Consider the following 14,752-nt stretch of genomic DNA (forward strand, 5'->3'; position numbering starts at 1 on the left):
GCTCTCTCCTTTCCCAGATGTTTAGTTCATTTCATTCCGATCTCCTCTGCATTATTGTAGCCATTTGCTGCAGCCTGTCAACTATGCCTCTGCCTATCCCTGTTCTCTCCTCTACGCACAGGCTACACAAACGCCTCACAGGCTGCTGCCTCTCTAACCTGGTGGTCCCTGCACGCACCACCCACCTGGAGTTCCAGGTCTCAGGCAGCCTCTGGAACTGCCTTTGATACTGTGAACCATCAGATCCTCCTCTCCACCCTCTCCGAGCTGGGCATCTCCGGCGTGGCTCACTCTTGGATTGCGTCCTACCTGACCGGTCGCTCCTACCAAGTGGCGTGGCGAGAAGCTGTCTCCGCACCACGTGCTCTCACCACTGGTGTCCCCCAGGGCTCAGTTCTAGGCCCTCTCCTATTCTCGCTATACACCAAGTCACTTGGCTCTTTCATATCCTCACATGGCCTCTCCTATCATTGCTACGCTGACGACACACAACTAATCTTCTCCTTTCCCCCTTCTGATAACCAGGTGGCGAATCGCATCTCTGCATGTCTGGCAGACATATCAGTATGGATGACGGATCACCACCTCAAGCTGAACCTTGGCAAGACGGAGCTGCTCTTCCTCCCGGGGAAGGACTGCCTGTTCCATGATCTCGCCATCACGGTTGACAACTCCGTTGTGTCCTCCTCCCAGAGTGTGAAGAGCCTTGGCGTGACCCTGGACAACACCCTGTCGTTCTCCGCTAACATCAAGGCGGTGACCCGATCCTGTAGGTTCATGCTCTACAACATTCGGAGAGTACGACCCTGCCTTACACAGGAAGCGGCACAGGTCCTAATCCAGGCACTTGTCATCTCCCGTCTGGATTACTGCAACTCGCTGTTGGCTGGGCTCCCTGCCTGTGCCATTAAACCCCTACAACTCATCCAGAATGCCGCAGCCCGTCTGGTGTTCAACCTTTCCAAGTTCTCTCACGTCACCGCGCTCCTCCGCACACTCCACTGGCTTCCAGTTGAAGCTCGCATCTGCTACAAGACCATGGTGCTTGCCTACGGAGCTGTGAGGGGAACGGCACCTCCGTACCTTCAGGCTCTGATCAGTCCCTACACCCAAACGAGGGCATTGCGTTCATCCACCTCTGGTCTGCTGGCTCCCCTACCTCTGCGGAAGCATAGTTCCCGCTCAGCCCAGTCAAAACTGTTCGCTGCTCTGGCACCCCAATGGTGGAACAAGCTCCCTCCCGACGCCAGGACAGCGGAGTCACTCACCACCTTCCGGAGACATTTGAAACCCCACCTCTTTAAGGAATACCTGGGATAGGATACAGTAATCCTTCTAGCCCCCCTTACCCCAACCCCCCAAAAAAAAAAAAGATTGTAAAGTGGTTATCCCACTGGCTATAAGGTGAATGCACCTATTTGTAAGTCGCTCTGGATAAGAGTGTCTGCTAAATGACGTAAATGTAAATGTAAATGTATTCTAGATAGGTCTATGAAAATATGTTACAAGTACGAATGACATTATTACCTAAGAAGGAAGATTATTAGGGAAGGTCCCCGCGCTCCCCCGTTGTGTAGGAAGGAGCGGGGGGGGTGAGAGACAGTACATAGTTCAGATGATAGGTCCCCGCGCCTCCCCCGTTGTGTAGGAAGGAGCGAGGGGGGGGGAGAGACAGTACATAGTTCAGATGATAGGAATATCATTAAATGTATGCTTATCAACGATATCAAGTATTTGTTTTATTAATTAGGGCCGAATCAGAGAGAACAGTTAAAGAAATTGAATAGTGAACTGAAATGGCGATAAACTGTGAAAATTGAGTTGAGGACAAAGGAGAATAATTTATGGCTCTGGTTAGCGGGAAAAAATAGAGACAGTCCAGCGAGTTAGATTGAGCTGTAAGATTTCAAGTAAAGGTCTAAATACTTGACTGGAAGGAAGTGCTTTGATGAATTCAAATGGTTATTACTTTATTGTATAGGTTGGGTAACACCAGTGGTGTATGAAAAAAGGTGGTAAATTCTAAAACGATAATTTGGTTTCTTTACGTGAACAATGGGATATCGTTTTTATTATTAAGATGATGGATTAAATAAACTGTTTTTCTGAGTTATGAAGTTATTAAACAATAGGTTTATATTTTATAACCTCAATACAACAGGTTGAGAGGATTAAATTAATAGAAAGGGGTTATAGGTTTATATTAAGTGGTGTAGTGAACTTAATGAAACATGGTATTATATAGTGTCTTCCAGGATTGATGGAAGTCTCCTATAGCATTATGTTAAGGGGATGCCTGGGATAAAATATAATGTCTTACTTACACGGAGTATGTGAGTGTATTGGCTAATGAATGAAATATGACATTTACAGGGGCAAAAGGAACAATAGAAGGGGAGACAGATTTTCCTAGGGGGTTGATCAAATAATTGATAATGGATCATTTGAGATGAGATCACATGTAGCAGATTTAGGGTAATCAATTAAATAATCATTGTATACTCGAGGAATTTTGAGTGGTTTTATGGATTAGTTATGAGGAATTAGATTGATACAAACAATAATTGATGGGTTAGGACTGGGGATATCTGTATCATGTTTTGTGTGTACTACTATCTTTAGATTACTGATGGTAATTGAAGGTTAACAAAATGTATAACCAGGAGAAAGAGATTAGCTTATCTCATTTGAATGTTGCCCAGGGCTAGGGGGAGCAGTAGTGAAGTTAGGCAGTATTTAGGTCATAAAAGTGAGCTACCAAATTAAGTGGGGCCTGGCTATTTGTGGTTGTTGTTTTTCAAATTGGGTTTTTCAAATAAAAAACAACACACCTAGTATGATGGTCATAAAGGGTTGTTATGTTGAATTTAGGGGATTTTCAACAGTTCATAGGTGGTGTTTACTATGCTGTGGGATAGAACGGTTTGTTGGGTGATTTCGATGGCCTCTGGGCTCTGTTTTGACTTTCTGGTGTTGATTGGTCATCCACACTGGTAGTTCTGGGGGCATGAGAGGAGGACTTTGGGATGGTTTATTTTATCAAATTGAGGGTAATTTATAGTGCTGTGAAAAGTGTGAAGAAGATTATAATTTGGTAATAATATCATTTGAAACATTAAAATAACAGAAGAGGGAGAGCTTTCCCTGAATGAAAGATACCTGTTGCTAGTCAATTGTACTAATCTTGGATTACTTTTACGGGATAGAAGTAAGTTGAGATATTATCAAATGTTGTCATTTACATTTCATTTTTATTATGCTTTAATAAACAACAAGTTGGTATTTGAAACTAAATTAATGCAATGAGCTGCAGTAATCAGAAGAAGGCACAATGTAATGTGAAACAGCTATTGCCTAATTCATTAATTTAGTAATAAGATCAGGAAGATAGGAGCAATAAAGAAGCAAGGGACAGTCTCAAAAATAAATAAGGGATGGCAATTGGATGATAAATTACCAATATTACCTAAGTGATTGTTTAGGTAGGTGGTAATATTGACACATGAGCAGAACTATGTGTCAAGAGGGGGGAAGAGGCTAGTGGTAGGATTAAATAAAAGGAAAAAATAATTTTAAAAAACAACAAAAATTTGTTAGATACAGTCTAGAAAGAGAATACTGATGTGAGCGGTATGTCAGAGGTTTTGTGCCCCACAGGTGAACTAAAGGAGAAGGTGATCCACTCTATCTAACCAGGTGACTGGTGAGCATCCAGTCCCTAAAGAAGAAAGACTGGAAGCAGGCCTGCTGGGAAGGGCCCTATCCAGTGATATTGGTCACTGCCTTTGCCATTAGAATAGCAGAAAGAGCAACCTGGGTCCACGTTACCCACTGCAAAAAGGTAAGAACACATACAAGCACCACTGAACACACGCAGAGTTAGAGAGAAGAACTGGACCAATAGGGTCGGGGGATCACCTCTGTTAACGAAGATCTCCTACCCCGACCTATCATCACTGTAGTGTGTTCTCAGGGTGTGAGTATGGGGTGATACCAAGCAGAAAGACTGAGGACAGGAGAGGGTTGGCGGTTTTTGGGAATAGGGATAACTTGAGCTGCATCATAGTCTCGGCAATGGTCTTGATATGTCAAGATCCACCACCAATTACGCTATGCCCTTACCATTGTTAAGAAGTAAAAGAGAAGAGAAGCGACCCGACATACTGACCCGTCAGGACGAGTGGCCTACAAAATGGGAGTCAGAGAAGGGCAGACTGTCGGATTCAGAATAAGGGTTAGGGACGTAGCCAATGGGTGGGGTACATGTCAATAAGCAAGCAACGTGGGATTATAGAATCCCATTGTATTTATGTTCAGCTCCCTCGGCGGATTGTTCCTGGGCTCAGGTGTTTAGACATACTGGGGGATGGAGATATGAGACGGGGGGGGGGGGGGGCTGGACGTCCAGATGGAGGATAAGAAGGTATAACGACATCCCCCACGGAGATGGTAGTAACAATAGTAAAGGTCACTAAAGAGGACATGAAAATAACTTACTGGGCTTGCGCGGACGAATACGGACGCGATACCTGTCTACGATTACATTTGGTGGAGTCGAAAGAGATGGAGGGCCCATGTCCTGTCATTAATCCATTAATAGCGATTGACCGAGTAAATCAGTCAAAGGATGACGGAGTCAATTCAACTAACCCGTCAACGATAAAATATTTTCTCCTCCAAGAATGGAACCAAGGGGAAGTAGAGGGAGTCCCGGATGAAAATCTCTGGTTAAAGTGGATGAAGTACACTGCTAGGGCCTTGGGGGAGACCAATTATTATGCATGCTCCATTTGGCGACCGACAATGTTGACCGCCCCAGTGCCAAAGGAAATGTTTACCTGTGTATTAGACCTGGGGTCCAATCAAAAAGAGCACAATTGCACAGGAATTGGGCTAGCAAAGTTGACTTACTCGGCTAGCCCACCTAGGTTCACTTTAACTCCTGGCGAATACCAGTGTTACAGACATAGAAAAGGCACCCGTAACTTGGGTGATTTTGATGGCTGTAAGGAGATAATTAATGTGACTGATTTAGATAGGGGAGGGGGGAAAAAATTATGAACCTTACCATCCCTCTGACTAATGTGTGGTGGGCATGTACTAACAAAGGGAGCATTCGACAGACATTGCCAGAAGGATGGGTGGGTACTTGTGCCCCAGTATTGTTGGTCCAAACCTGTAAGAATTAGTCATCAAAGACCAGTGACAGGAAGAATAATCAGGAGGAGAAGAAATATAGGTCAGGAAGGAAATAACCCAATTTGGATAGATGGTATAGGCATCCCCAGGGGTGTTCCAGACGAATACAAAGCTATGAATCAAATATGGGAGGGTTTTACCACAACATTTTTCTGGTGGGTGACAATAAACAAGAATGTGGATTGGATAAATTATATCTATTACAACCAACAACGATTTATTAACCAGACTAGAGATGCAGTAAAGGGGATCTCCGAGCAATTATCCGCCATCCCACTCATGACTTAGTAAAAGAGGTTGGCTCTAGATCAGGCAGAAAGGGCCGGTGTCTATAGAATGATAAGCCATTGTTGCACATTTATCCCTAACAACACCACACTGGATGGGACAGTCACCAGAGCTCTTGCAGAATTAACTGCACTAAGTGAAGAATGAACTGAGAACTCAGAAGTTAGTACATCGTGGATAGGGTGGTTTGATGAAATGTTTGGTAAATGGAAAACCATAGCAGCCACCATCTTAGGGGCAGTCAGCGTTTGTATGAGTATTCTTGTATATTATGTGGTTGTTGTTTTGTTCCCTGTGTCTGAGGATTGGTGAGTAAGGCGTTGGTGAAATGCAGTATCTCAACAATGATGAGAGATGGACCGACTCCGGACTCTGACCAGGGGAATGTGAAAAACGATCCTCCAGGCTTGGTGGATGACGAGGATTTTGACCCTGAAAGACCGCCATTGGATGAAATGTTTATTAGTTCTGAGATTAATCATGCTTGTAAAATAAATGTATCCTGAATGTGAAAACATTTAGTCAAAGGGGTGGATTGATAGATTAATTTGTATTTTAAGAATAATGAATAAAGGATTTCACCCCAAATACAGTATAAATGTGTGAACGGTGTTAGAGTTATAATGTAGTGTCAACCCACTAACAGAGGGGGAGGAGTTAGAAACTGCTGAGAAAGCATTCCAGGGTGAAGGGGACTGAGAAGCAGTGAAAAGGTGGGCGGAGCAAAGTGCCTTTGTGTGTCAAGGGATATAAAAGCTGTATGTATGTTTTTTGGCGCCAGAGCTCTCCATGATTAAAAATACAGATCATTCTTGCTGGTTGTGGACCTTGAATCATTTATGATTAAAACCAGAGCCTTACAACCCCTGGTAATGATTCAAGCTTAGGTTGAATTAGAGATAGAAATTCTCATGACAGAAAATCAAAAGAAATCAGCCAAGACCTCAGAAACAAAATTGTAGACCTCCACAAGTCTGTATCATCCTTGGGAGCAATTTCCAAACACCTGAAGGTACCACGTTCATCTGTACAAACAATAGTATGCAAGTATAAACACCATGGGACCATGCAGCCGTCATACCGCTCAGGAAGGAGACGCGTTCTGTCTCCTAGAGATGAACGTACTTTGGTGCGAAAAGTGCAAATATATCCCAGAACAACAGCAAAGGACTGTGTGAAGATAATGGAGGAAACAGGTAAAAAAGTATCTATATCCACAGTAAAACAAGTCCTATATCGACATAACCATAGGCCGCTCAGCAAGGAAGAATCCACTGCTCCAAAACCACCATAGGAAAGCCAGACTACGGTTTGCAACTGCACATGGGTACAAAGATCGTACTTTTTGGAGAAATGTCATTGTGGTCTGATGAAACAAAAATAGAACTGTTTGGCCATAATGACCATCGTTATGTTTGGAGGAAAAAGGGGGTACCTTGCAAGCCGAAGAACACCATCCCAACCGTGAAGCATGGGGGTGGCAGCATCATGGTGTGGGGGTGCTTTGCTGCAGGAGGGACTGGTGCACTTCACAAAATAGATGGCATCATGAGGAAGGAAAATTCTGTGGATATATTGAAGCAACATCTCAAGACATCAGTCAGGAAGTTAAAGCTTGGTTGCAAATGAGTCTTCCAAATGGACAATGACCCCAAGTATACTTCCAAAGTTGTGGCAAAATGGCTTAAGGACAACACAGTCAAGGTATTGGAGTGGCGATCACAAAGCCCTGACCTCAATCCTATAGAAGATTTGTGGGAAGAACTGAAAAAGCGTGTGCGAGCAAGGAGGCCTACAAACCTGACTCAGATACACCAGTTCTGTCAGGAGGAATGGGCCAAAATTCACGCAACTTATTGTGGGAAGCTTGTGGAAGGCTACCCGAAATGTTTGATCCAAGTTAAACAATTTAAAGGCAATGCTACCAAATACTAATTGAGTGTATGCAAACTTCTGACCCGCTGTGAATGTGATTAAATAAATAAAAGCTGAAAAATAATTCTCTCTACTATTATTCTGACATTTCACATTCTTAAAATAAAGTGGTGATCCTAACTGACCTGAGACAGGGAATTTTTACTAGGATTAAATGTCAGGAATTGTGAAAAACTGAGTTTAAATGTATTTGGCTAAGGTGTATGTAAACTTCAGACTTAAACTTTATATATATATATACAGTGGGGAGAACAAGTATTTGATACACTGCCGATTTTGCAGGTTTTCCTACTTACAAAGCATGTAGAGGTCTGTCATTTTTATCATAGGTACACTTCAACAGTGAGAGACGGAATCCAAAAATCCAGAAAATCACATTGTATGATTTTTAAGTAATTAATTAGCATTTTATTGCATCACATAAGCATTTGATACATCAGAAAAGCAGAACTTAATATTTGGTACAGAAACCTTTGTTTGCAATTACAGAGATCATACGTTTCCTGTAGGTCTTGACCAGGTTTGCACACACTGCAGCAGGGATTTTGGCCCATTCCTCCATACAGACCTTCTCTAGATCCTTCAGGTTTCGGGGCTGTCACTGGGCAATACGGACTTTCAGCTCCCTCCAAAGATTTTCTATTGGGTTCAGGTCTGGAGACTGGCTAGGCCACTCCAGGACCTTGAGATGCTTCTTACGGAGCCACTCCTTAGTTGCCCTGGCTGTGTGTTTCGGGTCGTTGTCATGCTGGAAGACCCAGCCACAACCCATCTTCAATGCTCTTACTGGGGGAAGGAGGTTGTTGGCCAAGATCTCACGATACATGGCCCCATCCATCCTCCCCTCGATACGGTGCAGTCATCCTGTCCGCTTTGCAGAAAAGCATCCCCAAAGAATGATGTTTCCACCTCCATGCTTCATGGTTGGGATGGTGTTCTTGGGGTTGTACTCATCCTTCTTCTTCCTCCAAACACGGCGAGTGGAGTTTAGACCAAAAAGCTCTATTTTTGTCTCATCAGACCACATTACCTTCTCCCATTCCTCCTCTGGATCATTCAGATGGTCATTGGCAAACTTCAGACGGGCCTGGACATGCACTGGCTTGAGCAGGGGGACCTTGCGTGCGCTGCAGGATTTTAATCCATGACGGCGTAGTGTGTTACTAATGGTTTTCTTTGAGACTGTGGTCCCAGCTCTTTTCAGGTCATTGACCAGGTCCTGCCGTGTAGTTCTGGGCTGATCCCTCACCTTCCTCATGATCATTGATGCCCCACGAGGTGAGATCTTGCATGGATCCCCAGACCGAGGGTGATTGACCGTCATCTTGAACTTCTTCCATTTTCTAATAATTGCGCCAACAGTTGTTGCCTTCTCACCATGCTGCTTGCCTATTGTCCTGTAGCCCATCCCAGCCTTGTGCAGGTCTACAATTTTATCCCTGATGTCCTTACACAGCTCTCTGGTCTTGGCAATTGTGGAGAGGTTGGAGTCTGTTTGATTGAGTGTGTGGACAGGTGTCTTTTATACAGGTAACGAGTTCAAACAGGTGCAGTTAATACAGGTAATGAGTGGAGAACAGGAGGGCTTCTCAAAGAAAAACTAACAGGTCTGTGAGAGCTGGAATTCTTACTGGTTGGTAGGTGATCAAATACTTATGTCATGCAATAAAATGTAAATTAATTACTTAAAAATCATACAATGCGATTTTCTGGATTTTTGTTTTAGATTCCGTCTCTCACAGTTGAAGTGTACCTATGATAAAAATGACAGACCTCTACATGCTTTGTAAGTAGGAAAACCTGCAAAATCGACAGTGTATCAAATACTTGTTCTCCCCACTGTATATATATATATATATATACACTACCAGTCAAAAGTTTGGACACACCTACTCATTCAAGGGTTTTTATTTATTTATTTTGTAGAATAATAGTGAAGACATCAACACTATGAAATAACACATGTGGAATCATGTAGTAACCAAAAACGTGTTAAACAAATCAAAATACACTACTGTTCAAAAGTTTGGGGTCACTTAGAAATGTCCTTGTTTTCGAAAGAAAAGCAATTTTTTGGTCCATTAAAATAACATCAAATTGATCAAAAATACAGTGTAGACATTGTTAATGTTGTAAATGGCTATTGTAGCTGGAAATTGCTGATTTTTTATGGAATATCTACATAGGCGTACAGAGGCCCATTATCAGCAACCATCAGTCCTGTGTTCCAATGGCATGTTGTGTTTGCTAATCCAAGTTTATCTTTTTAAAAGGCAAATTTATCATTAGAAACCCCTTTTGCAATTATGTTAGCACAGCTGAAAACTGTTGTGCTGATTAAAGAAGCAATATAATTGGCCTTCTTGAGACTAGTTGAGTATCTGGAGCATCAGCAATTTTGGGTTCGATTACAGGCTCAAAATGGCCAGAAACAAATAACTTTCTTCTGAAACTCGTCAGTCTATTCTTGTTCTGAGAAATGAAGGCTATTCCATGCGAGAAATTGCCAAGAAACTGAAGATCTCGTACAACGCTGTGTACTACTCGCTTCACAGAACAACGCAAACTGTCTCTAACCAGAATAGAAAGAGGAGTGGGAGGCCCCGGTGCACAACTGAGCAAGAGGACAAATACATTAGAGTGTCTAGTTTGAGAAACAGATGCCTCACAGGTCCTCAACAGGCGGTTAAAGGGCTATTTTACCAAGAAGGAGAGTGATGGAGTGCTGCATCAGATGACCTGGCCTCCACAATCCAATTGAGATGGTTTGGGATGAGTCGGACCGCAGAGTGAAGGAAAAGCAGCCAACAACTGCTCAGCATATGTGGGAACTCCTTCAAGACTGTTGGAAAAGCATTCCAGGTGAAGCTGGTTGAGAGAATGCCAAGAGTGTGCAAAGCTGTCATCAAGGCAAAGGGTGGCTATTCGAAAAATCTCAAATGTAAAATATATTTTGATTTGGTTAACACTTTTTTGGTTACTACATGATTCTACAATGTAGAAAATAGTAAAAATAAAGATAAACCCTATAATAAGTAGGTGTGCCAAAACTTTTGACTGGTACTGTATATAAATATACACACACACACACACGTTGAAGTTGTGTTGAGGGTACATGAAGGTCACAGCTTGAATATGTAGCAGACTCTCTGTCAACCTTGATGTTTGTCTCTCCTTTGTTTACTAATATTGTGTGTCTCTTTTGTTTCCTGTTGCTGGTTCAACTGAGGTAAAAGCGTTGTGTCGTCATGTCTCTGTGGTGATGTGGGGTGAGATGGAGGTAAGACGGAGGTGAGTGTGTGTGTGTGTGCATGCGAGTGTTTTGGGGTTGGATTTTGTTGACACACCTGTTGTGGGTTCAGCAGCTTTCAGCAGCCTGGCTGTTGTCCTCGTAGACAGAGGAAGTATAATGGCACGGGGCAGGTGTGTGTGTTTGTGTCTGGGAGGGAGAACATTTGTTGTTGTTAACGGTGTTTGGGTGGGAGGCAGGGTGCTTGGATGACTCAGCGGTCTGAAATTATGATGTGTGTATTTAATGGGGTGGGGGATGAGAGGGCGAGGGGGGACTGTGTGGGGGATTACAAAACCAGATGTGATGATGAGGGTGTTTGTTTAGAAAACATAAAAGTCAGTGGAAATGAAGGTATGTGTTTAACTGAAGGAGGTGTAGACGAGGGCAGATAGGGTGTGTTTATGTGTGATTGTGTGTTTGTGGGGGTGTATGGGGGTGTATGGAGGTGTAACCGTGCAAAACACTGTATGATCATGCTGTGCGTGTTTTGCATTTGTATTGTGTGTATGGGTGTGTATGGGTGTGTATGGGGTATTCGGCGGTGTATGTGGGTATATGGGGGTATATGGGTGTGTAAGGAGGTATATGGGGGTATATGGGGGTGTATGGGGTTATATGGGGGTATATGGGGTAAATGGGTGTGTAAGGAGGTATATGGGGGTATATGGGGGTGTATGGAGGTATATGGGGGGTATATGGGGGTATATGGGGGTATATGGGGGTGTATGGGGTTATATGGGGGTATATGGGGGTATATGGGGGTATATGGGGGTGTATGGAGGTATATGGGGGTATATGGGGTGTATGGAGGTATATGGGGGTATATGGGGGTATATGGGGGTATATGGGGTATATGGGGTATATGGGGCATATGGGAGTGTATGTGTGTGTGTGTATGGGGGTATATGGGGGTGTATGGGGTTATATGGGGGTATATGGGGTAAATGGGTGTGTAAGGAGGTATATGGGGGTATATGGGGGTGTATGGAGGTATATGGGGGGTATATGGGGGTATATGGGGGTGTATGGGGGTATATGGGGTTATATGGGAGTGTATGGAGGTATATGGGGGTATATGGGGGTGTATGGAGGTATATGGGGGTATATGGGGGTATATGGGAGTGTATGGAGGTATATGGGGGTATATGGGGGTGTATGGAGGTATATGGGGGTGTATGGAGGTATATGGGGGTATATGGGGTATATGGGGTATATGGGGCATATGGGAGTGTATGTGTGTGTGTGTATGGGGGTGTATAGGGGTATATGGGGGTGTATGGGGGTGTAACTGTGCAATACACTGTATGATCATGCTGTGCGTGTTTTGCCGGGACGGGGAGGTAGACGGCGGCCGGTGTGTGTTTAGCGATGGCTCTCTGTGGAACTTGTTATTTGGCTTTGCTTGCTGAAGCCCATACATATTTAATGGTGAACAGACAATCCCATCCTGTCTGTTTATGCACTATTCTGTCCACCTGCAATCTGCTTCATATTTTATTCACTGCTTTCCACCTCCTTTTATTTATCATTTGGAAATAGAGGCCTTCCACAAATGATCATCTATAAAAATGTGAGACAGGATGAGAGAGTGAAAAAAGTCAGTGAGAAAGAGAGAAAGAGACAGAGGAAGGAAGACAGAAAGAAAAAGCTTGATATGAGGTAAGGAGGACGTACACTACCAGTCAACAGTTTGGACACACCTACTCATTCAAGGGTTTTTCTTTATTTTTACTATTTTTTACATTGTAGAATAATAGTGAAGACATCAAAACTATTAAATAATGTGTGGGAACTCCTTCAAGACTGTTGGAAAAGCATCCCAGGTGAAGCTGGTTGAGAGAATGCCAAGAGTGTGCAAAGCTGTCATCAAGGCAAAGGGTGGCTACTTTGAAGAATCTCAAATATAAAATGTATTATTTATTTTTTACACTTCTTTGGTTACTACATGATTCTATATGTGTTATTTCATAGTTTTGATGTCTTCACTTTTATTCTACAATGTAGAAAATATTAAAAATAACAAACAACCCTTGAATGAGTAGGTGTGTCCAAACTTTTGACTGGTACTGTAAATATCCTTTCTAAAACTACTTAGGATTAACTCGCTCCTTTTATTTACCATATGACATATTATATACTGCTGTATTACCTGTGTGTGTGTGTGTGTGTGTGTGTGTGTGTGTGTGAGCACTTTCCTCTCTATTCAAAGTCCTTAATGATGGCCCTGGCCCAAATATAGCAGCAATTGACTTGTCCTCTGTGCACACAGCCAAATACTGTACACACACACACACACACACACACACACACACACACACACACACACACACACACACACACACACACACACAGACACACACACATACACACACACACACAGAGACAGACAGACACTCATTCTTCCATTCAAATTAGCACTTTGCCCTAGTGAAAAGTTTTTCTCCTCCACAAATAGTCTCTCACCCCATTTTTCAGCACAAAAACACCATCTTTATCTGTGCTGGAGGTGGAAAATGCATGTCTATCTCACTGAAAATCACTAATTTCTATTTAGTGTTCCTTTATCTCCACGGATACAGCAGTTGTGTTGTATAATTCACATCTTATTGTGGTTGGCGACTACTGACTACATCTGGGCAATTATTCTCTTCCAGACAAGACAGTATGGAGAAGATAACTACAGCAGATGGTACTATAGATGAACCCCATGGCCAGTCTCTATAGTGTGTGTGCCTGTGTGTGTGTACGTGGTTTTGTGTGCATGTGTCGTGTGTGTGTGTGTGTGTGTGTGTGTGTGTGTGTGTGTGTGTGTGTGTGTGTGTGCGTGTACGTGGTTTTGTGTGCATGTGTCTGTGTGTGTGTGTGTGTGTGTGTGTACGTGGTTTTGTGTGCATGTGTCTGTGTGTGTGTGTGTGTGTACGTGGTTTTGTGTGCATGTGTCTGTGTGTGTGTGAGTAGATGGTTTTGTGTGAATGTGTCTGTGTGTGTGTGTGTGTGTGTGTACATGGTTTTGTGTGCATGTGTCTGTGTGTGTGTGTGTGTGTGTACGTGGTTTTGTGTGCATGTGTCTGTGTGTGTGTGTGTGTGTGTGTACGTGGTTTTGTGTGCATGTGTCTGTGTGTGTGTGTGTGTGTGTGTGTGTGTGCATGTGTGTGCGTGTGTGTGTGTGTGTGAGAGAGAGAGATAGCGATAGATAGAGACTTGCTTTATATCTATCTATTCCACTACAATGGGTATGGCTGTTGCACGAGAGCTCTCAAACCAAAGCAAATCAAGTTTTATTTCTCACATGCTTCGTAAACAACAGGTGTGAACTAACAGTGAAATGCTTACTTACGGGCCCTTCCCAACAATGCAGAGAGAAAGAAAATAGAATAATCATAGAAAAGGAAAACATGTAATAATAGATACACAATGAGTAACAATAACTTGGCTATTACACAGTGTACCGGTACCGAGTCGATGTGCAGGGGTACGAGGTAATTGAGGTAGATATGTGCATATAACCCTCTAGAGTCAATTAACGTACCGGTGCGTCAATCTAAGTAACATAATAAAAGATCCCCATCAAAATCCGTCAGTTTAGACTAGAGATATCTGTTTTTTTGCATTGGATGCGTCTCAATCCACCGCATCCGCCTATGTCGCACTTACGCATCTGTGGTGAAAAGTGGCAGAGCTAGATCGGTGTTTGTCAGACCATGAGACATCCCGAAAATCTGTATTCTCGCCAAAACGTCTGTAGCGTCCGAACGGTTTGACCTTCAAACTACAAACTATTGTGACTCTATGGAAAGGGGAGACTCTCACGAACATAAGGGTGTTCTCCGGTTTGCTCAATGGTCACGGGACTCTTCTGAAGTTGGTGCCATCGATGTGCCAACTTCTGTTTGTAGCGTCCGAACCGTTTAGGCTACAAACTAAGGTGTCCCCACTGTGGAAAGGGGAGATTCTCATGAACATGATGGTGTTCTCCGTTTTGCTCTACGTCCTCCACAAGGGTCACAGACTCTTCTGAAGGTTAACCAGTACCGGTAA

This window comes from Coregonus clupeaformis, chromosome 8, assembly GCF_020615455.1.
Source record: "Coregonus clupeaformis isolate EN_2021a chromosome 8, ASM2061545v1, whole genome shotgun sequence".
NCBI lineage: Eukaryota > Metazoa > Chordata > Actinopteri > Salmoniformes > Salmonidae > Coregonus > Coregonus clupeaformis.